This window comes from Pristis pectinata, chromosome 10, assembly GCF_009764475.1.
Source record: "Pristis pectinata isolate sPriPec2 chromosome 10, sPriPec2.1.pri, whole genome shotgun sequence".
NCBI lineage: Eukaryota > Metazoa > Chordata > Chondrichthyes > Rhinopristiformes > Pristidae > Pristis > Pristis pectinata.
The window spans coordinates 59762127-59785556 of NC_067414.1; the positions used below are offsets into that span (position 1 = coordinate 59762127).

General features: G+C 42.1%; 1 protein-coding gene across 19 annotated transcripts in view; it reads left to right on the forward strand.

Moving 5' to 3' along the window:
• The window catches only part of dtnba (dystrobrevin, beta a), a 397891-nt gene extending 390175 nt beyond the window's left edge, over window positions 1–7716 (forward strand). For 18 of the 19 annotated variants that reach the window (XM_052024099.1, XM_052024088.1, XM_052024100.1 and 15 more), the window contains one exon: window positions 749–3975. The gene's annotated coding sequence lies outside the window, so the exon portion shown is untranslated. Of the gene's footprint in view, window positions 1–748; window positions 3976–4384 lie in introns of those variants that run through there. The other variant, XM_052024089.1, reaches the window with a different exon arrangement.
• The last annotated feature ends 15714 nt before the right edge of the window (window positions 7717–23430 follow it).

Consider the following 23430-nt stretch of genomic DNA (forward strand, 5'->3'; position numbering starts at 1 on the left):
ATATGACATCCCAAGAATCAATCTGATGAACCTTTGCTGCACCCCCTCCATTGCAAATGTATCCTTCCACCTCAGCATTCAATCCCAAAACCTAATGTAACACTGTTCCTGACTTTTCTCTGACAGATAGTCTTTGATTTTTTATCGTTTTACATATTCCTAAATCCTCTCTGCTGACAATCCTAGGGATGTCAGCAGCAATCTGATCTTGATTTCCTCACAGTTGAATTGCTGTTTGTGCCTTGTCCACCCATTATATTCAAGTCCAAAGCCCAATATCAGAGTACCTCAACCTTCTTCATTAATGCACAGTCTACAGCTAAGAATGTATATCTATGTTATTCAGCCTTTGCTCCTAGAGTCATTGTAACTTAGATCAGTTCAATCAAGATTTCAGCCAAGGGACACTGACAGTAATGAGCAACAATACAAGCTTGAGGAACTGAGACAAAATCATCTTTTCTGTTGTCATCTGTGTCTAAGATTAGCTAACAGCACTGAATGAGAATCTGATTTGAGGCCGTCCTGGTGTGTGTGACATGCACTGAATAGCCTAAAACAGAGCAATTGACCACTATTTCATTTTTTTCAGATTTATTTAACTATGTTAAATGTGAGCTTTCTGCTACCCTAAAGGACAAGTGCATAATTTTATTTATCCATTTTCACAATTGCAATGTAATCAAAGTTTGAAATTGACAAGAACTTTTTTTTCTTGGTTTCATCTTCCCACTATTATATATTTCAGGCACAGTGACTATACGAAGAAACCAATCATACTTGACTTTTGTTCAGCCATTTGAACCACTCTTCTGTCAGCAATTGAAGACATCATTATGTGAATGTAAAACGGAAACAGCCTTGTGCTGAACAATAAACTTTCTGGTTCTACTCATTTGAAGGGCTTTAGCACAGGAACACATTCATACCTGTCTTCTCGATCTGGTGCACGCTTTATTTTTGTCTTGAGCAAATTCTTACTGTTTTCTTCATTACAGATTTGTTCGAGGAGTCTAGATGTTGTTTTCTGTTATGGATAAAAACAACAGCATTGCCAACTCAGTGTTGGCAACTTAAGTAAATGAACTACTGAAGCAGTGGAATTAATATTGTCTTTTGCTGCTATATTTTTCATATCTGTCCTCTGACAATTTTTACTTTGAATTTGTCCTTTAGTGCTTGGTGTGCATTTTTTTAATTTAAATGTGCTGATGGCATACATTAAGGGAATTCTTTACTACATTGCCTAAGCCAGCTGGCAATGTTTATGTTTTCCAGCAATGCTGCCTTCACCATCTCAACATTTCTGAGATTTGGGTTCAAATCCATTTCTGTGATAAATGCAACCTCCATTGTATCCTAAACCACCACTTGATGAAAGTCAGCCTTCACAGAAAACTTCATGAATTCATATATTTCTATGCTTTGAGGCCGAGATTGAAGGACACAGAAAGTAGGAGTGTCAGAATCGGAAATTACTAAAATCATTTGCTGTTCACATGTAATTTTCTCACTTACCTAAATAAAAATAATTTATCCAGACTTTAACTACATGAAGTTAATTTCCAGTAGGCTCGAAAGACCTGTTTTGCAAGCAAGGTGAGAGAGAAATAGGAAATAAAAACAGATAATTCTGTTAGGCAGCACATGTGGAAAGAGACATAGAGTTAATATTTCAAGTTAAAGACCCTTTGTCTCTTTCCAGCATTTTCTGTTTTTATTTCAGTATCTGCAGGTTTTTTAAATTTTTCATTTACTGGTGGAAATAGAGAACTTCTTAATAAACAGACAATACAGATGTGCCATTTGAGCCATCAGAATCATTGTAAAATCCTCTGTACAATGAATGGCCTCTGTTTAAATATTGTAATCCTTTGAAGAGGCATTTTCCCTTTACCAAAGATAAGTCCAACAAAATTTAAAGTATTTATCTAGTTTGCATATTATTTATTTCTAATCTGATTTTTCTGCCTTTACTTGTGCTAAGAACAATTCACGCGAATTATTTTAAAACTGCCATGTCACTTATTCATCATCCGTGAGTCCATTCCACAGACTCCCAACTTTGAACGGCAAATAAAAACAGAAACTGCCGGAAAGACCCCACAGATCAGGCAACATCTGTGGAAAGAGAAGCAGTTAATATTTTCTCTTTCCACAGATACTCTCTGACTGCTGAGTAATTCTGGAATTTTCTGCTTTCATTTCTAGCATCGGCAAGTTTGCAATTTTCATTCATTTGAGAAAAAAATGAGAACTGCAAATTTTAATCTCAAATTTTGATGAGGTTTGTTAAGTTGTTACTTATATCCTCAAATTCTGTGCCCATGCTCCAAGATAAATAAAATGCTGCATCTTTGTTTGATTTTAAAGTAACATAAAACCTGGTTTCTTCATCATTTCAATTCAGCTGGAGGGAAACTAGTTGGCAAGAGAAATTTTCCAGGCTGGGTCTGTGTTTCTGGGATGATTGGCTTTCAAAGGTTAAGGGTGGATTTTTTTGGAGCAATTTTTCTGCATTCACATTGCCACTGAAATGCCTTCTAATCTCTGTCTTTATGTGGTAAATTACCTTGGTTACCCAGGATGCAGAAATGTGGGATCTGGAGATGCTCGCTGGGTTTCGGGTATCCACAAATATGACTGAATTTCCAAGGGGTGCCATTGTGGTTTTACTCTCTGCCTTTTCTCTCAACCCCTCTGCTGCTTCTGTGTTGTCAGACTCTGTCTGACAAGTTGCGAAAGAGCAGCAATTTGTTTGGAAAGACTGTCATCGTCATCATTGTCTTCTATTCATGCCACAAGTTTTGGACCTTTCCCACCACCCTTTACCCTAAATGTGCTCTTCTTCCAAGAAAGCCTCTCTCTTTCTGCCTGCTTTTGAGAGCTATGTCATCAACCAACCAAGTCCAGCACTTTTTAGGGAGAGGAACGTTTTACTTGAAATTCACTCGTTCTAATGTTCTCTGGACTTGAGATCCTCATTAAAATCCGCCTCTTTAAGAAAGCTTTTAACCAGGATTTCTAATATTGTCTTGCCTGGGCTCCATTTTTGTCTGATTATGCCTCCATGAAACCACTTGAGATGCATTCCTGTGTTAGGGGCATGATACAAATCCAATTGTTCTCAGTATGATTTGATTGGGTCACCAGGATTTAATTCCTGCACCATCAGGTGAGCTTGCTGTGGCTGGGAATTGGTCTTCTTCACCTGACACAGTACAGCAAATGCTCCAACTGTTACTTTATTGATACTTGAGAAAAACGGGATGTGAAAATCAAAGTATATTCCAAGGGCTGAAAGGTTATTGGGATAGGTTGAAAGAGCATGATAACTGTCACTGTACGCTCAGATCTGCATGACTTATTGTTGCAAGGGTTTCTATATCTTTCAGATGCTTTCTTTCTACTGTGTAGCTAAAATATTCCTCTGCAAGCAGAGGGGCTTTAAAAACACAAGCAGAGTTAGGTAGTGTTGTAGTTAGTTCAATATTGTTAATAGAAAATGAGTAACTTTAGAAGGGATTCTGATATTTTAAATGAGCTAGAAAATCTGTATAATAGTATTGTTATAAGTGAGGTCATTCTTCACATTGAAATCGGCCACTTGTAAATTATGCAATTCTAAGTTAATTTGTATAGTATCTTAAATGTGTTGTGAGTTTGAATTCATGATGTCTTACTATGGTTAACTAGTTTTGTGCAACCCACACTTGCCATCTGTGAAAGATGTCTCAATGTTATGCTATTTTACATCGCATTGGCTGTTTTCCCCTTTCTGCTGAAAGTAAAAAAGATACAGCGATAAAGAACCAGATCAAAGTTTTTTTTAAAAAGAGTTTTATTTTATTTGTGGAATTAATGCCAGTTGTCATCTTTCTATTTATTACATTGTGCTAATGTAGTGCCGCAAAAAAAGTACTGAATCCTTATCCTTCATTCAATCACAAATAAAGCTGAATCATGTATTTGAAAGTCAGTGCTTCCTGGAGTTTAATGTCTGAGAGAGTGGCGTTGACAGCAAACTTGAAGCAAATAAATAATGATAACAGTTAGAGTTGTGTCAAGCCCATAGTATCACACATGCTCTGACACAATTCAGTTTGATGTAACAATAACAAAATACTCAAGGATAAGGCTATTATTTGGGAGTTATGACTTTTTCCCCACAACAACCTTTAACTGTTTTCTCATATGATACTTCTCTGTCTTCAAAGCTTGAATGTAAGGTTACTGCCTTTTGCCATACCAGGAGTATTGCAAGGGTAGGTAGGATTGTAGTTGGAACCTTGTTTATTTTTCTGTTGATAAGAATACATTAAAGCCTAACAAGGCAGACCTCCATGCAAATGCAAGAGTAAATGCAATTCTTTGTTGTTTTTAGGAATTTCTGGTATAAACAAATCAGATACTGGATAAAGAAAAAGCCACCAGCCCTCTGAAGACATGAAGATCCTTCATGGTATTTTTGCCAGAGTTTTAAAAAAAAGTGAGGTTGTTGAAAATTGAGATTCTCCACATTGCTAATCAAACTACAGAATTTCATTCATTATTTAAAAACAGTGCAATTTTAGGATTCTCCTTGCAAGGCAATACTCAGGAAGGATATCCATGTGAAACAAATGTTGAAACATTTTGAAGTATTTACACTGATTCAAAATGGTGTAGCACCAGCAGAATTTAATTGTTTTATATGATCCTTCATGTCAACTTGGTTAGAGGAATCAGGATAATAGTTGCGCAACATTTTTGCAATTTTCAGTGCAGAAAACTTAGCCACCTATTCATCATAAATGTTAGAATCATAAATTATTATTTGAGCCCTGATCCAGCATTTGAAGTACAATAATCTTGTTCAATGCACACATTAAGCCTTTACTCAAATGCACCAATAACATCTACATGTTCCTCCTAGACTCGTTAGTTATAGTTTCTGGACATTTCCCCCATTTTCCCAATGCCTTCACATCCAAGCTGGGATCAAAGGACTTCATGCTTCAAGTAGGAATTGTCAGCCAAGTGCTAGCCAAAACCTGGTCCTGCTGCTTAAACAACCTTAATTCATTTGAGAGAAATGTGTATGGACTTGTTAAAGTTTGATGGGATTCCCTAATTGCTGTAAATACTCTTGGAGCAATAGAGGGTTTATAGTTTTACATTGACAGGCAGCTTTTAGTTTGTGAAATTATTTGAAAGATTGTTACTGCTTCACTGGGTGACAGACTAAGATTGGTCAATGTCCTATCCATTCAAGGCAATGAGCAACTAGCAGAAGGTGGTTGTTGCTGACCAGTGAATTACAAAGGAAAAACCCATTCTCAGAATATTGTTATGTTGCCATTAATGAGACTGCAACTTAATTGAAACTGTCAGTAGTTATGTCAGATATTAAATCTTGTCTCATGCTAGTTTATTTTTGGTGTCAAATTAAAATTATTTAATATATATGATTGTCACTTGCATTTGACAAATTATTTTTTAAGTCAAATTCATATTTGTTTAAAATGTGGAGGGCAGTGCTGATTGAAGAACGAATTGTACCATTGAAAGCAGGGTGTTCGTTTCTAGTTAAGCACAAAGGGATGAAGCTGCTTCTTTGGGTGCATTGGCAATCTCGAAGGAAATTCTGTTTTATCCACCTTAAATGAAGATTCAGCTTTCATCAAATCTATTTGTATACCATAAATGTAAAGGTAGGGAATTTGACATTAGTGATGGAGAATACATTCAGCATTGACATAAAAGGAAAATATCCAGAGAAATCTATCAAACTCTATGGCAGACATTCCCCCTTTTAACAAAATATATCACTGTTAGGCTTCAGTTCTTATAGCTCTCTCATCTTCAGAATCTATGATGTCATCAAAAAGCCTGTGCAGCCAATAACACAAAGTTAAATTGAAATAAAAATACAATTTTTAATTACCATTTTGAAGAATGCCAAATAAAAACTGGAACACACAAATTGTTAGAAGCTGAAATTGTCAGAAAATATTGCAAATTTTTGAAAAAAAAATTTCTGAGGAGATCATAGAACAGTACAGCACAATACAGGCCCTTCGGCCCACAGTGTTGTGCCGACCTTTAAACCTCACCTGAAACTATCTAACCTCTACCTCCCCCATATCCCTCTATTTTAATTCCTGACATTTTTGAATCACAAAGGTACAACACTGGCAGTTACTTGACAATGTCAAAACTTGCCCAGGTATGTCCTGTCCACAAGAAGCAGGACAAATCCAACCCGGCCAATTACTGCCCCATTAGTCTACCTTCCATCATCAGCAAAGTGATGGAAAGGTTAATCGATGGTGCTATCAAGAAGCAATAATTTGCTTGTAGAAGCTCAGTTTGAGTTCACCAAAGGTACTCAACTCCTGACCTCCTTACAGCCTTGGTCCAAACATGGACAAAATAGTTGAATTCCAGAGGTGAAGTGAGAGCAACTGCCTTGATATCAAGGCAGCTTGTGATCAAGTATGGCATCAAAGAGCCCTGGCTAAACTGGAGTCAATAAGAATCAGAGGGGAAACCCTCCACTGGTTGGTATCATACCTTTCACAAAGGAAGATGGTTGTGGTGATTGGAGGTCAATCATCTCAGCCACAGGACATCTCTGAAAAGTTCCTCAGAATAGTGTCCTAGGTCCAACCATCTTCAGCTGCTTCATCAATGACCATCGTTCAATCGTTAAGTCAGAAGTAGGGATGTTCGCTGATGATTGCACAATGTTCAACACCATTCATTACTCCTCAGGTAGTGAAGCAATCCACAGCCAAATGCAATATGACCTGGACAATATCTAGTCCTGGGCTGTAAATGATAATCCACAAGTAAATAAAAGGTGTTCTTAGTGTCAAAGAAAGTTATTCAGCAGTACTCTGAGTTAGTTCACCATTAAGACCTTAGATGTACATCATGCAACAAAGCATGAGAATTTCAGGGCATTTTACAGCAAAAATAGTTAATTAAGCTCAAATTTCTGAAACGTGGTTCTATTGAAGTCAATGCTTGTTAAATAGAACAGAAGATGATTCCTGTCTCCTTACTTCATTGATTTTAGCAGATTATGTTGGGAAAGGCTGAAAACTAAGACATCCTCTGTAGTAGTGAGTATGACAGATTCTGGATTTCACCTTTAAATGTGCATTGCACACTCCAAGATTTTCTTCATTTTACCGAAGAATATTGTTAACCACACCATTATGTCTCACTGCAAGTTCCAAGCCAAAACTTCCTATGAACCTTGCGATCGACCAGCACAACAAAACATAATTATTTGCATTAAAAACTGCTATTGGTTTATTTAAGTATGATGGCCTTCCGCATTTGTTTTTCTTACAGCTGAAAATGGGTTTATTGCAAAAAGTAAGAATTTTTGCTGAGATTACAATGTCTTTGAAAAGCCAGATCTTAAATATCTGAAAAAATGTAAGTAACTGTATTGTATCATTTGATGGATTAACTGATGTTTATGTTTAATTATAAATAAAAGAAAAAATGTGAAAACTTTTAAAACTTTTTCTGGTACCCTAAAACAATAAAAACAAAATAAGCTTAATTTGAAGCGCCCTCAAATGGATGCAGATTATATTTTCAAATTACACTGCAGATTTTTTCTTTCTTAAGCAGCAAAAGTCCTGCAAGATTGTGACTCAGGCACAAGCATCAATGGATTAATGATTTTTAAAGTCAAAGGAAACTGAAGTCATTTCCAAGGATCCCAAGTTGGTGGCAAGTGCAATGTAGATCATGACAATACAACATTAGTACATTTGGTTTATGGCGTGGAGATTCACTTAGAAAGGGTTCATATGCCATGCATTTGTTATATCTTGTCTGATAAGATGCCTTGATTGATTAATTTCAGTAATAATATTTGCACTACAGTGAAATGTCTTGCACTACATTACTGGCAATGACTTCTGTTAGGCATACAAATTATTGGACTCTCATGGATAGAAGCATGTTTTTGATGAAAGAAGATGAGGGTCTCCAACTGAAAGATTGGAGGTGGTTTTGTTAATATAATGTTTAAAGAAAAGCGCTAATGAAGGTTTAAATAATTCCCTCATGTCCTTGCTAATCAATTCCTAAAATTTCATAAATGCAGTAATGTTCATCTAATAACATCATGCCGAAGTAGATTACTTATTTAGTGCTAACGTGTACCCAAAAAAGATATGAAACAGAACATCTTTAAAATAAAATTTGTAGCAAGAAAGAACAAAGATAGATCTCAGCTTGTCATCTTTTGCTGCAAAATGAAAGATATTATCAATAAAAGATGAGAAAAACACAATGGCTTGAAAAAGATTTGAACAAAGGAGAAAAATAAAATGTTTTTCCACAAAGTTATTGTGTTCTATGAAGTTAACTGATGGAAAATATTTTGTCAGTACATCTGTGTTGCTCTATCTGGATGCACGTGTGAACATTTCATTTATGGAGCATGTATATATGTTTTGAATAAACATTGTTCCCATTGACTGTTATTCAACCAATCATTTCACACCTGATCTGAATTCATTTTGAAAAGACTGAACCACTGAGTAAACCAAGAGACTAAAATCTAAGATGTCATTAATTTCATTGACACTGGAAGGATGTCATAAGTTTTTATTTTCTTGCCCAGAATATGGTGGCCAAACCCTGAGCAAATTTCATTTCATGTACCTTTACTTTTCAAATGCAGAGTGACATGGAGAGAAACTGGTGGGCATCATTTTGACATTTGGGCTCAGATTGCATTCTCCTCAGCAGAAATCTGTGCTGGAAGTATTAAAGACCTGAGGAAACCAAAGAAGGAAATGGCCATGGCAGTTCTAATTTTAATATCCAAGTAATCTTAAGAATATAGAAGAAATTTCATCAAACAATGATCTACTACTTCTCTACTTTCCCATTCATGTCTTTATTTTTACAGCCAGAGAGTATTTTCCCAGACTATTAAATATCTCAGTAATCTGAATTCCCTCTTATGTCATTTTGCTTCCACATTTTAGTGGTTACTGCATTCAGGACTAGTCTCGTCGGTCATCTTCTCACTCCACCCAAGTAATGGTAATGTCTGCATGACCTTTTGGAACAAACTCATAGCCCATTCGTCTTTTGTTATCCTTAAGCAAAGTGATTGCCTTACATTCTTGAGCATGAGCAGAACATAATCGTCGTAGTCAGACTTCAAGCTCAGATTCTGCTCTTTCTGGAACAGATGTGGCAGAATTGTGACGAGGCCAACCCACACTGCCAACCACACCGCCACTATCGGAATAATACAAAACTAGAAGTAGGTCCTGTGATTTATTCTTGTTTGGCTAGGTTCTGCTCCACCTCCATCCATAAGTTTGTAGCTGACACCACCATAGTGGGCTGAATCTCAACTAACAATGAGTCAGAGTACAGGAAGGAGGTCAAGAGCCTCGTGACATGGTGTCATGACAACAACCTTTCCCTCAATGTCAGCAAAACAAAAGGGCTGGCCATTCACTTCAGGAAGGGGGGCAGTGCACCTGCTCCAGTTTACGTCAACAGTGCTGAGGTCAAGAGGGTTGAGAGCTTCAAGTTCCTAAGAGTGAACATCACCAACAGCCTGTCCTGGTCCAAACATGTAGACCCCAGCACTTCTCCTTCCTCAGGAGGCAAAGAAATTCGGCATGTCTCCTTTGACACTCACCAACTTTTATCGATGCACCATAGAAGGCATCCTATCTGGATGCATTCCGGCTTGGTATGGCAACTGTTCTGCCCGAGACCGCAGGAAACTACAGAGAGTTGTGGACATAGCTCAGCACTTCACAAAAACTAGCCTCCTGTCCATGGACTCTGTCTACACTTCTCGCTGCCTCAGTAAAGCAGCCAGCATAATCAAAGAGCCCACACACCCTGGATATTCTCTCTTCTCCCCCCTCCCATCGAGCAGAAGATACAAAACCCTGAAAGCATATACCATCAGGTTCAAGGACAGCTTCTCGATGTTACGTACTATTGAATGGTTCCCTAGTATGATAAGAATGGATTCTTGACCTCACAATCTACCTCGTCATGACCTTGCACCTTATTGTATGTCAGCACTGCACTTCCTCTGTAACTGTAACACTTCATTCTGCATTCTCTTATTGTTTTCGCTTATACCATCTCAATGCACTAATGTGATGAAATGATCTGTACGGTTGGCATGTAAAACAAAGTTTTTCACTGTACCTCATGTATGTGACAATAGTAAACCAATTTACCAATTTAATTTAATTTTTATCTTTTGATAAATTTGTGGTTTGTTATCTAAGAAGTGCTACTTTCCGCAGAAATTTTATGTTGTTTGTTTTCAGGTGCAGCGATTCAGGTGGAGTGCTCTAAAAATAAACTCACTCAGGGCTTTCGTGACTTCAGGATGCCCCAGGGTACTTTACAGTGAATGAATTATGAAGTGTAGTTACTGTTACAACAGAAGAAACGTGATACCAATTTTGCTGCCAGCTTTCGAGAAAGTGTAATGAGATAATGGCCAGATAATTTTTTATGGTGATGGGAGAAAGGTAAATATTGGCCAGAAAACAAGAAAGAACTTCTCTGCTTTCCCCTGAATCAATCCTTTGTTGTCTGCGGTAATAATTATTCCAAGATACACCCGATCGATCTCCCTCAATACTCTCTTAACTTGAGGTCATAAAAAGTTCAATTACACCAAGTCGTGTTCACTCTCCAACCCTGCCCCTGCTGACTTTTGTTGGTTTCCAGTTCAGTAATGTCTTGATTTCATAATTATTTGTATTATTTTCAAACCCTTCCATGGACTATCCTCTCCCTATCTCCATGCTCTCCTCCAGCTCTACAGGCACAGTAGTGTAGCGGTTAGTGTAACGCTATTACAGCGCCAGTGACCTGGGTTCAATTCCGGCCACTGTCTGTAAGGAGTTTCTACCTTCTCCCCGTGTCTGTGTGGGTTTCCTCCGGGTGCTCTGGTTTCCTCCCACATTCCAATGACATACAAGTTAGGAAGTTTTGGGCATGCTATGTTGGCACCAGAAGCATGGCGACACTTGCGGGCTGTCCCCGGCACACTCTATGCAGAAGATGCATTTCACTGTGTGTTTCGATGTACATGTGACTAATAAAGAAATCTTCCATGATTCCTCCATTACTGGTCTCTTGGTCATCTTTGAATTTAATGGCTCTACCTTTAGCAGCCACACCTTCAGCAACCTTCTGGAATCACTTCCCAAAACCTTCCCCAAAACTCCCCCTTCCTTTAATGTTGCTCCAAAAAGCCTCTGTCTCTGACCACGTTTTGATCATCTGCCCTGATGTCTCATGAAATGGTTCAACATCACATTTTGTTTTTGCTTCTGTGAAATACCTTGGGTGTTTTGGTACATTTTGTATGCTGTGAAAATAGAAGTTGCTGCTGGTGATTTGTATCATGAGAGGGTAAACAAGGCCTCAGTTTAATATCACATCAGAAAGATGAAATCTCTAATACTGCACATCTTTGCTCAAGAATTTAGAAAAGGACCCAAGACCACAGACCTTTAACTCAGGCAAAACTTAACACTGAGACCAACTAACTCATTTTTTGAACAGAAACTCACGCAGCTTCCTATGCTGCATATGATACCCCCAAGCCGCTCATTCACTGAAATGATGCATCCAAACTCAGTTTGCAATCGAAACCTGATACTCCCCAGTTGTCCTCTGATAAGAGGCTGGGAACACCTCAATTGGTGAAGGGAGAGTGGACCATAGAGCAGTTTACACTGGGAATGTCAGAGAATTGTTGCAGAAAATGGTGGAAGAATCTCAAGGATTGAGTTAAATACTTATTTGCAAGCCTTCCATGTGAAGCAGGATAAAATCACATTGCCCCAAGAAGTGTCCTCCAACACTCCCTCTGAGGACACTGTGATCCAGTTTCCCCTGCGAGGCCCCTTGAGGAGCATTGCATGGAGAATGATCTGATGCTGTGTATCCCTGACATGAAAATCGTATTGGGTTCACAAGAATGACTTGTGTCAGGAATCACAGTTGTTGCAATTTGACCTGAGAGTTCTCACAAAAGTGAATTACTCTGGAGTAAGTAGATTTTCAGTTGTATTGCAGTGGATTAAACTGGCACCAGGCAATCAAATTTCAAAGCAATAGAACTCTTTGACAAGGTGCCGCACGAGGCTGCTAAACCAGATAGGAGCCCATGGTATTGCAAGAAAGGTACAAGCATGGATAGGAGATTGGCTGGCTGGCAGAAGGCAGAGAGTGGGAATAAAGGGGGCCTTTTCTGGTTGGCTGCCGGTGACTAGTGGTGTTCCACAGGGGTCAGTGTTGGGTCCACTACTTTTTACGTTATATGTTAATGATCTGCGTGACAGAATTGATGGTTTTGTGGCCAAATTTGCAAATTATACAAAGATAGGTGGAGAGGCATGTAATGTTGAGGGAGCAGGGAGTCTGCAGAAGGACTTGGACAGGTTGGGAGAACGGACAAAGAAGTGGCAGATGGAATACAGCATAGGGAAGTGTATGGTCATGCAGTTTGGTAGAAGGAATAAAGGCAGAGACTATTTACTAAATTGAGAGTGAATTCAAAAATCCAAAGGGACTTGGGAGTTCTGTGCAGGATTCCCTGAAGGTTAACTTGCAGGTTGAGTCAGTAGTAAGGCAAGCAAATGCAATGTTAGCATTCATTTCGAGAGGACTAGAATATAAAAGCAAGGATGTAATGCTGAGGCTTTATAAGGCATTGGTCAGACCACATTTGTAGTATTGTGAGCAGTTTTGGACTCCATATCGAAGGAAGGGTGTGCTAGCATTGGAGAGGGTCCAGAGGAGTTTACAAGAATGATCCTGGAAATGAAAGGGTTAATGCATGAGGAGTGTTTGATGGCTCTGGGCCTGCACTCGCTGGAGTTTAGAAGGATGACAGAGGGTCTCATTGACACTTACTGAATATTGAAAGGCCTGGATAGAGTGGACTTGGAGAGGATGTTTCCAGTGGTGGGAAAGTCTAGGACCAGAAGGCACAGCCTCAGAATAGAAGGACGCCCCTTTGGAACAGAGATGAGGAATTTCTTTAGGGTGGTGAATCTGTGGAATTCATTGCCACTGACGGCTGTGGAGGCCAAGTCATTGGGTACATTTAAAGCGGAGGTTGATAGGTTCTTGATTAGTAAGGGTGCCAAAGGTAACGGGGAGAAGGCAGGAGAGTGGGGTTGAGAGTGAAAAATAAATCAGCCATGATCGAATGGCAGAGCAGACTCAATGGGCTGAATGGCCTAATTCTGCCCCTGTGTCTTATGGTCTTACAACTCAAAGTTCTTCTCTGCTTTCATAGAGTTAGCCAAAACAAAACATTGAATTTTGTAACATGTGATACCAGAATTGCTCTGTGACATAGTAACAATGATTTCATATAATCTGTTACTTATTTTGAATCAGAATTTTAATCTATTAAGGAAGCAATTTTGAGAACTGTGTGTTTGAATTCAAAGTTGTTATAATGAAAGAAAACATGGAAATTAATTTGAAGCAATTTCAATATGCAAAGAATGTACCTCTCTCGGCTATCATTTTGATTAATAGTGGCTAATTTTGCCATTTATCATGAAATTAAAACAGCAGGTCAAAATGGAAAACAAATCTCCAGTTTTGATGTTGATTTCTTTGGCAGTAAGCTTGAGAAACTGGAGATTGAAAAGAATGTCACATTTTAACCAATCCAGGCATTGTTGGTTGGTAAGTTTATGAACCTTTCTATTATTCTTAATCTACGTTTGGTAAATTAATGGCTGACACGTCATTAATCTTTTCACATCATTTTCACCTCAGATTTGCTTGTTAGTGCTTTGAATTAGAATCTGCAGTTAAGAGAAGCTTCAGGTAACTCCTGATATTCCAGTCTTCTGAAAAGTATTGTGCTCTTCTTTTCAGCCTTTTAAATAGTTTCTAATCCTCAGAATATAACTGTTGTATAAGGTTTTTGAACTGGAACTACAATGATGTGTCTTAAAAAGTTAAGCAATACACACTTTCAGATATGAATAACTTTCGAGCAGCATCATGAACTAGTACTGGGGAGAGGAAATAACTTTCAGCCAAGTTATCCATATATCAGTACATTGTGATTGTCAACGACACCGACATATGTAGGATGGTGTAAAATGTACATTGCATCTCCTTTTAAAGGGAAAAAAAGGGTAATTGGAAGATTAACAGAATGTTGCATGAAAAAATATTTGTAGAATGGATTTCACTTTCGGGAAGAACGGTATACTAACTTACTTTAACCCAGCACCGCTTAATTTTTGTTCCACTCTACATATGATTAGTGAATTCTTAAAAGTTTTGACAAGCAAATTTTGGATTGTTTAAGTTTAAGATTGTGATTATTCTGAGTTTCTTATTCATGTAGCTGCTGGGTTCCCAGCTTCTCACACGAATGCATTCTGGATCAATGTACGTCCTGGATCAATGTACGTTCTGGATCAATGTACGTCCTGAATCTGATTTGGAATTTCTTGAACCATCTTATTTGTGAACAAAATATGTTCCAGATGTAATTTTTCAATCTTTCTTCAAAGGTAATGAATACTTAAAGGGATATAACTTCAAAAAACACAAATGTGCAATAACTGAAATTTGCGTATTTTGCTGCAATTATTAATAGCTTTTCTGATGAAACTATCGCAGTTTGTGGAGCAACAGACAACCTGCTGGAGGAACTTCGCAGGTTGTTTGTTGCTCCAGCTCAACCTGTGAGTTCCTCCAACTTATTGCTCCAGGTTCCAGCGTCTGCAGTCTCTTGTGTCTCTGTTACACTTCATTGAATGCAAGTTGCATAATTTTTATAAATTTTTTTAAAGTTATTACTGTAATAATAATCACTAGCACAATCAGAGTCAGATTACAGAATCAGATTTATTATCACTGACTTATATGACGTGAAATTTGTTGTTTTGTGGCAACAGTACAGTACAAAGACATAAAATTTATTATAAATTATGTAGCGGTTGCTACCGCAGAATAAAACAAGACTCTATTCGGAGGATTGCCAAACAGAACTGGTTTATTTTCCCGCCTTGCGCGGGCCCTTTAAGGGAGAATGTTCCCGCCCAAAACAACCGGCAATGACGTAAGTCCTACGTCATCAGGACTTTCCCGCGCGCGGGTTCTCCCCGTCGCTCGGAAAGACGAGGCCCGCCACCATCTTGGGCCTTGTCGCTCCGATGCCGCGCGACCCGACTGCTGAGCTGGTTCACCCGACTAGACAGTGAGTCGCCACACAACCCCCCCCAGAACCGGCGATACAGTCCCCAAGGTCCGTGGGCTGTGCTAGCTGCCGCTTAGGGGGGCGGCCTCTGCGTCACGGCGTGGCAACCTCGACAGGCTGTTGCAGATCCAAATGGGCCGGTTTGAGGCGGTCTGCTGTGAAAACCTGTTCCCTGCCTCCAATGTCCAAAATAAAAGTGGATCCGTTATTCCGTATGACTCGGAACGGTCCCTCATATGGTCGTTGCAATGGCGCCCGAGGTGTGCCCCTGCAAACGAAAGCAAACTTACAGTCCCGTAGTTCCTTGGGCTGGCAGGATGGGGCTTGACCGTGCCGTGAGGTGGGAATCGGGGCCAAGGCGCCAAGCTTCTCGCACAGTCTTTGTAGGACTGCTGGGGGTTGTTCCCCTTGGTCCCAAAGGGCAGGTATGAAATCCCCGGGGACAACTAGTGGCGCCCCGTATACAAGCTCAGCTGACGAAGTGCGGAGGTCTTCTTTGGGGGCAGTGCGTATGCCGAGCAGGACCCAAGGCAGCTCGTCAACCCAGTTAGGACCCTTCAGGCGGGCCATCAAGGCCGATTTCAGATGGCGGTGAAAACGTTCCACCAACCCGTTTGATTGAGGATGGTAGGCCGTGGTGGTGTGCAGCTGCGTCCCTAGCAGGTTCGCTAATGCAGCCCAGAGACTGGAAATGAATTGGGTGCCTCTGTCTGAAGTGATGTGGGCCGGAACGCCAAAACGTGAGACCCAAGTTGTGAGCAGCGCCCGGGCGCAGGAATCAGTTGTGATGTCAGTCAGGGGGGTTGCCTCAGGCCACCTCGTGAACTGGTCCACAATGGTAAGGAGGTACCGGGCTCCTCTTGAAACCGGCAGAGGACCCACGAGGTCGACGTGTATGTGGTCGAACCTCCTACGGGTAGGCTCGAACTGCTGTGGTGGGACCTTGGTGTGTCGCTGGATTTTTGACGTCTGGCAGTGCGGACAAGTCCTGGCCCACTCACTGACCTGTTTGCGCAGGCCATGCCAGACAAACTTGCTGGCGACCAGTCGGACAGTAGATCTGATGGACGGGTGCGCCAACCCATGTACCGAGTCAAAAACGCATCTCCGCCAGGCTGCAGGGACTATAGGGCGGGGCTGACCAGTCGCAACGTCGCAAAGTAGGGTCCGCTGACCTGGACCAACCAAGAAATCTCGGAGCTGCAGACCCGAGACTGCGGTTCTGTAGCTGGGCAGTTCGTCGTCGGCTTGCTGTGCGTCAGCTAGGGCCGTGTAGTTGACACCCAAGGATAGGTTGTGGATGGTTGGTCTGGAAAGTGCATCAGCAACGACATTATCCTTTCCGGAGACATGTTGGATGTCAGTTGTGAACTCGGAAATGTAGGATAAATGTCTCTGCTGACGAGCTGACCAGGGATCGGAAACTTTGGAGAAGGCAAAGGACAGAGGCTTATGATCGGTGAAAGCGGTGAAAGGCCTGCCTTCTAGAAAGTATCGGAAATGCCGGACCGCCAGATACAGCGCTAGAAGTTCCCGATCAAAAGCGCTGTACTTCAGTTCGGGCGGTCTAAGGTGCTTGCTGAAAAATGCCAAGGGTTGCCAGCGGCCTTCGAGTAGCTGTTCCAGTACCCCACCCACCGTGGTGTTGGACGCGTCTACCATGAGGGCGGTCGGGACGTCAGTCCTGGGGTGTACCAGCATCGTGGCATCTGCCAGGGCGTCTTTGGCCTTAACGAAAGCAGCCGCAGCCTCGTCAGTCCAGGTGATGTCCTTGCCCTTACCAGCCAGCAGCGAGAACAGAGGGCGCATGATATGGGCTGCTGCAGGGATGAAACGATGGTAAAAGTTGACCATCCCAAGGAATTCCTGTAGGCCTTTGACTGTGTCGGGGCGGGCAAAATGGCGGATAGCATCCACCTTGGCGGGTAGGGGTGTTGCCCTGTCGCTGGTGATTTTGTGGCCGAGGAAATCGATAGAGTCAAGTCCGAATTGGCACTTGGACGGGTTGATCGTGAGGCCGAAATCGCGGAGGCGGGAATACAGCTGGCGGAGGTGGGAACGGTGTTCCTGGCGGTTACGGCTGGCGATCAGTATGTCGTCCAAGTAAATGAACACGAAGTCCAGGTCTCGGCCTACCGCGTCCATCAGCCGCTGGAAGGTCTGCGCGGCGTTCTTAAGGCCGAACGGCATCCGAAGGAATTCGAACAGGCCGAATGGGGTGATAATGGCAGTTTTGGGGACGTCATCCGGATGGACCGGGATTTGGTGGTATCCCCTAACGAGGTTCACTTTGGAAAAGATGCGGGCCCCGTGTAAGTTCGCTGCGAAGTCCTGGATGTGAGGGATGGGATAGCGGTCCAGGGTGGTGGCGTCATTCAGCCTGTGGTAGTCACCGCAGGGCCTCCACCCTCCGGTGGCTTTGGGGACCATGTGCAGGGGGGAGGCCCAGGGGCTGTCTGACCTGCAAACAATCCCCAGCTCCTCCATGTGACGGAACTCTTCCTTTGCCAGGCGGAGCTTGTCTGGAGGTAATCGTCGTGCACGGGCATGAAGGGGTGGCCCTGTGGTAATGATGTGGTGTCGTACCCCGTGTGTGGGCCTAGAATTTGTAAACGAAGGTGCCAAAATCGATGGGAATTTGGCTAGGAGCTTGGCGAAATCGTCGCCAGAAAGGGAAATGGAGTCCAGGCGTGGGGCTGGTGGGCTGATTTCTCCCAGGGGATAGGTCCGGAGAGTGCTAGAGTGGACTAACTGCTTCCTTCGCAGGTCGACTAACAGGTTGTGGGCCCGAAGGAAATCGGCTCCTAGGAGTGGTCGGGCGACGGTGGCAAGGGTAAAGGTCCAGGTAAAACGGCTGCCGCCAAAGTGTAATTGAAGCGTACGGGTGCCAAAAGACCGTATCGTTGTACCGTTGGTGGCATTGAGTAGAGGACCTGGTGGCCTGTCACGAGTGTCGCGGCCTGTCGGGGGCAAAATACTGACCTCCGCTCCAGTATCAACGAGGAAACGCCGTCCAGATTTCTTGTCCTGAACGAAGAGGAGGCTCTGTCGGCGGCCAGCCGCCGTAACCATCAGCGGCGGCTGGCCCTGGCGTTTCCCTGAAACTTGCAGGGTGGGCGGCATCGACGGGCCTCCGCACCCCACCTCTGATGGTAGAAGCACAGCTGGTCACCCGTGTCGTCGTCTGCGTTCCTGGGGCGTGGCTGCTCGGTTGCTGGGGCCGGGCAAGGCGGGCGTTGGGCTCGCGGCCTGGTGATTTGACTGACGGACGAACCGCTCTCGCGCTTGGCCCTCCACAGGACATCTGCCCGGGCGGCCACCTCACGGGGATTGCTGAAGTCGGCGTCAGCTAACAACAAGTGGATGTCATCGGGGAGCTGTTCGAGGAAGGCCTGTTCGAACATCAGGCATGGCTTGTGTCCCTCGGCCAATGCCAGCATCTCATTCATTAGGGCGGATGGGGATCTGTCCCCCAGGCCATCCAGATGAAGCAGACGGGCGGCGCGCTCACGACGGGAGAGGCCGAAGGTTCGGATCAAAAGGTCTTTGAAAGCTGGGTACTTATCTTCCTCCGGAGGCAACTGGATGAAGTCTCCAACCTGGGCGGCTGTCTCCTGGTCCAGAGAGCTAACTACATGGTAGTACTTCGTGGAGTCGGAGGTGATCTGCCGAAGGTGGAATGGCGCTTCGGCCTGGTCAAACCAGACGCTGGGCCGAAGTGTCCAAAAGGTCGGCAGCTTGAGGGCCACTGCGTTGGCTGCTGCGCTGTCGTCCATTTCGCGGGTCCAAAAGCCGTTTGGACCGTCGGGGTCACCAATGTAGCGGTTGCTACCGCAGAATAAAACAAGACTCTACTCGGAGGATTGCCAAACAGAACTGGTTTATTTTCCCGCCTTGCGCGGGCCCTTTAAGGGAGAATGTTCCCGCCCAAAACAACCGGCAATGACGTAAGTCCTACGTCATCAGGACTTTCCCGCGCGCGGGTTCTCCCCGTCGCTTGGAAAGACGAGGCCCGCCGCCATCTTGGGCCTCGTCGCTCCGACGCCGCGCGACCCGACCGCCGAGCCGGTTCGCCCGACTAGATGGTGAGTCGCCATAATTACAAAATTAAATAAGTAGTGCAAAAAAAAAGGAATAATGAGGTAGTGTTCCTGGACCATTCAGAAATCTGATGACAGAGGAAGAAGCTGTTCCTGAGTCTTCAGGCTCCTGTACCTCCTCCCCTATGGTAGAAACAAGAAGAGGCCATGTCCCAGGTGGTGAGGGTCCGTAGTGATGGATGCTGCCTTCTTGAAGCACCACCTCTTGAAGATGTCCTTGATGGTGGGGAGGGTTTTGCCTGTGATGGAGCCAGCTAATGGAGACAAATAAATAATTATTTGTTTTAGCATCAGATCTTAAAACACTTGAACAAGGAGCAGGATTAAGTCATGTGGTCCCTCAGAACTGTGCCGTTATGTTATAAGATTGTGGTTGGTCTGATTGTTAGCTCAACTCCTCATTCTCATCGATCCATGGTAACCTTTCATCTCCTTGCTTATCAAATATCAACCTACCTCTATCTTGAACATATTCAAAGATTCTGCTTTCACTGCTCTTTTTGAGGAAAAGAATTCCAAAGACTCACCACCCTCTCTGCCACTTTCCTCAGTGTGTTTCCTGCCTTCGGTGTGGGGTAGGCTGCATAATGGCACTGCAAGTAGTGCAGCTGTCTCACAGTTCTAACAGCCTGTGTTCAATCCTGACCTCTGGTGCTTGACGTGTGGAGTTTGTGTGTCCTCCCAGTGACTGTGTTGTTAACCCCAGTTGCTCCACTTTCTCTAATACCTCAAAGTTCTTTGGTTAATTATCTACTATAAATTATCCCTGATATTTGGTGGCTGATGGGAGAATCAGAGCGTATGTGTGGGAGAAAGGGATGTAGGAAAATTAGAGGGAGAATGGGATTGATAGGATTACACTGAGTGCTGGTATGGACTCCAAGGACTGAATGGCCTCTTCCTATGTTGTATGGAAATATGAGAAACAGCAAATATGAGTACACTGGCCAAAGGTGACCATAAAACTTGTATTTCCGTTAGAAATATATTGAGTCAGGAAATGTAGCCATTTCAACAAATAGATCCGATTTTGTAAAACTGCACGTTAACTCCCACAGAAGTTCATTCTGTTTGATTCTAAGTCAAGATAGGGAATAGAGAGCATGTTGACATCATGTTAACAAAAGCTGTAATCACAAAACATTCCTGAAGGATATCATTTCTCATTTCTCTTGACAACAAAGGCTCTGTGCTTCACAAAAACTCTGGCAAGGTGCAGGATGGGGCCTCTGTGGGAGGACATGCAGTGAACAACAAGCAGTTCTGCACTGGGAGGAAGAGAACCATGATACTCAGATGCATCTCTTTGTGAATGGCTTGAGATAGTTTAGAACCAAGCCCCAAACTCTTGGCCAGTGGGGTATAAATGAATAAGAAAAAACTCAGAGCATTAAACTACTTTGGGGTGATGAGACTTGCATTGCTTTATCTGTTATGCTTCTCCATTGAATAGTTTAAATTATGTGATTTACATTGAACAAATTATGTATACAGCAGAGTCCTTCAAGAACAACTTCATGCGAGAGTATTTGTGGGAGCAGTAATTGGACTAATCTCAGCAACCAAGCTGTGCAGCTTCAGAATACAAAAATACATCTCTCCTCATTGCATCAAGAAAAAGAATTATGTCATTATCTGGTCGTATCAATCTTCATGTCAGGAACCAGAGATTTAAGCACATGAAACCTTTCAGTTAGTTGCCAAGGAACCCTATAAATATCATAATCCATCCGAGCTAATAATTGTTCTGGTGTGGATATTATCAGCAGTTGAGCAACATCCTGATCAACCACAGCTCTAAAGTTGCTGTACCCAAAATATAATAAAAATACATTTTTGTGTAATATTGCTATTTAAGTTGTGTATACTTTCAACTTTATTATAAAGGATAAATATTCTATTATTTATACATAAAATCCAATCAAACAAGGAATAATCCTTTTGTTCACCGGGAATTAATGTGGTATATTGGTCCAAATGATATTGTAAACTTCCCTGCACCCAACACTGTTGCACAAATTGATAAAGAAGGCTTTTCTGACCATAGCCAGTCTTTCCAGTGAAACGTCGGAAATTTTAATTGTTGACCACTTCTATAAAACAAAATACTTTCCAACATCTGAAGACGAAGAATGACTGTGCATGTAAGGTACTGAAGGATTATCATTCATTGGCATCCTAACACCACTCCTCGGCAAGAAGAGTTGAGGAAGAAAATTGAGTTTTCTTCCCTCACGCTTTTTACTTGGCCTCACTTGGGATGTGGTTTGATAAGGACATCTCACTTTCTGATCGTGTGTACTCATGGCTGATTTGCCTTCAGATTCTCCCCTAATTATTCTTCACCTCATTCTGTGTTTGGTTCCTGTCAGCAGGTTATGTCACAGAGCCTTATCCTTCTTTCAATCAGGATGACCTTCATGACTTTCTTTGACAAATATTTCAGTTTAATTCCATAAGACAAGTTATGATATTGATTCCATAAAAAATAATGTGCTTTATGATCTGCAATATAAACTATGCAGATTAAATGATTCAGAAATCTCTTACCCAGCATGTTTTCATGGGTCTCGGTTGTGAAATTGTCAGGTTTGTGTTTTAGTGTGGAAGGACAGAGAGAAATAGCAAATACTACAAGTGATATGTCATGGCAGGAGTTCACCCACTGCTTGGATCTAATGAGGCCACTGTCATCCAATCAAAAAGGATTAACTAATTACATTTACAGTTGAATTACTTGATGTCTGAGATCAGGCAACATAATTTAGAGAAGAATTTTCTCTATTCTAAGCCCCCTGTACAATGAGAACTCAAATGTTTGGCTGTTATATTTCCTATTGCAGGCACTGTGGGCCTCAAAAATAATCAAAAGTCCAAGTCCTGTCTGACCATTAGACTTTGTATGAACTCGGTCACTGTTAGTCCACAGCAGCGACGGAGACCGGCAGAAGTGCCATCGGATGGATCCAAAACAAGAAGAAAATGAGCAAGTTAAGGGATTTTAATATTTTTCTGGCATCCTTGTGTGCAAAGCAGAGCAGGATCATCCCATAGTAACAATTTGACTTCAGGCATGCACCACTTTATTCTGTCATGATTACCCCCGTATCTTTGGTATGATGTCTTTCTCTTTTGCAGGCTGTATAACTATAATTCTACATTGAAATAACTTAGATATATGCTGCATCTTTTAAACCCTCAGGATATCCAAGACATCACTGCCAATTAAGCAACTGTTTTTTTGGGTGCTAACGATTGAGCAGTAAATGCTAGCAGGACACTAGAGAACCCCCCTGCTCTGCTTCAAATAGTGCCATTTAAGGTTTAGCATCTTATCTAAAACATGACACCTCTGACATGACAGCACTCCCACAGACCAGATAATGTGCATGGGCCTCTGGAGCGGGCCAGAACTCACGGCCTTTTAGCTCAGAGTGCTATCACTGAAATGCAACAGCTATAATTAAAGCAAAAAGCAGGAAAACTGCCACCAAAATGTCAGTCGAAAGAAAAATCATATCCATTAGTGGACATTATCTCACTGCAGAGGTCCAATTATATGCATTTGACTGAGATAGAGAAAGAGTTGTGTATGTCTGGTTTGCCTTCATGTGATACATTTTTCATTTTAATTTAAGGGAACACAAGAAGTGTTTCACCATGTGTCTGAGCTGCCTACAGTTGAGATTTACTTTGTGTCATTATTTCCACATTTAAGGCCCACCATGCAACACCAGCAAATAGATACAGACAAGTAGGAAATACGATCTTAAAACAGACTGACTGCCTTACTTCCATATGTCGAGTATTTTGCATTATTTTAATTAGAATTTGTATCTGTTCATGATTAGTCTGATCAAAGTTCACCTCAATCTTTAATTCATAGTCCATTAGTGCTATGCAGTATACAACATGGTGAACTCCAGCAAAGTATTTGAATATTCAAGGCATCTGGAATGTGTTTTTGAGATGCCCACTGAGTCAAACAGTGTTGATTCCATTTATGTTTAATGATCTAGAACTAAGGTCAGAAACAAGAAAAGTTACACTCGTGGAACAGAAGTACTGGCA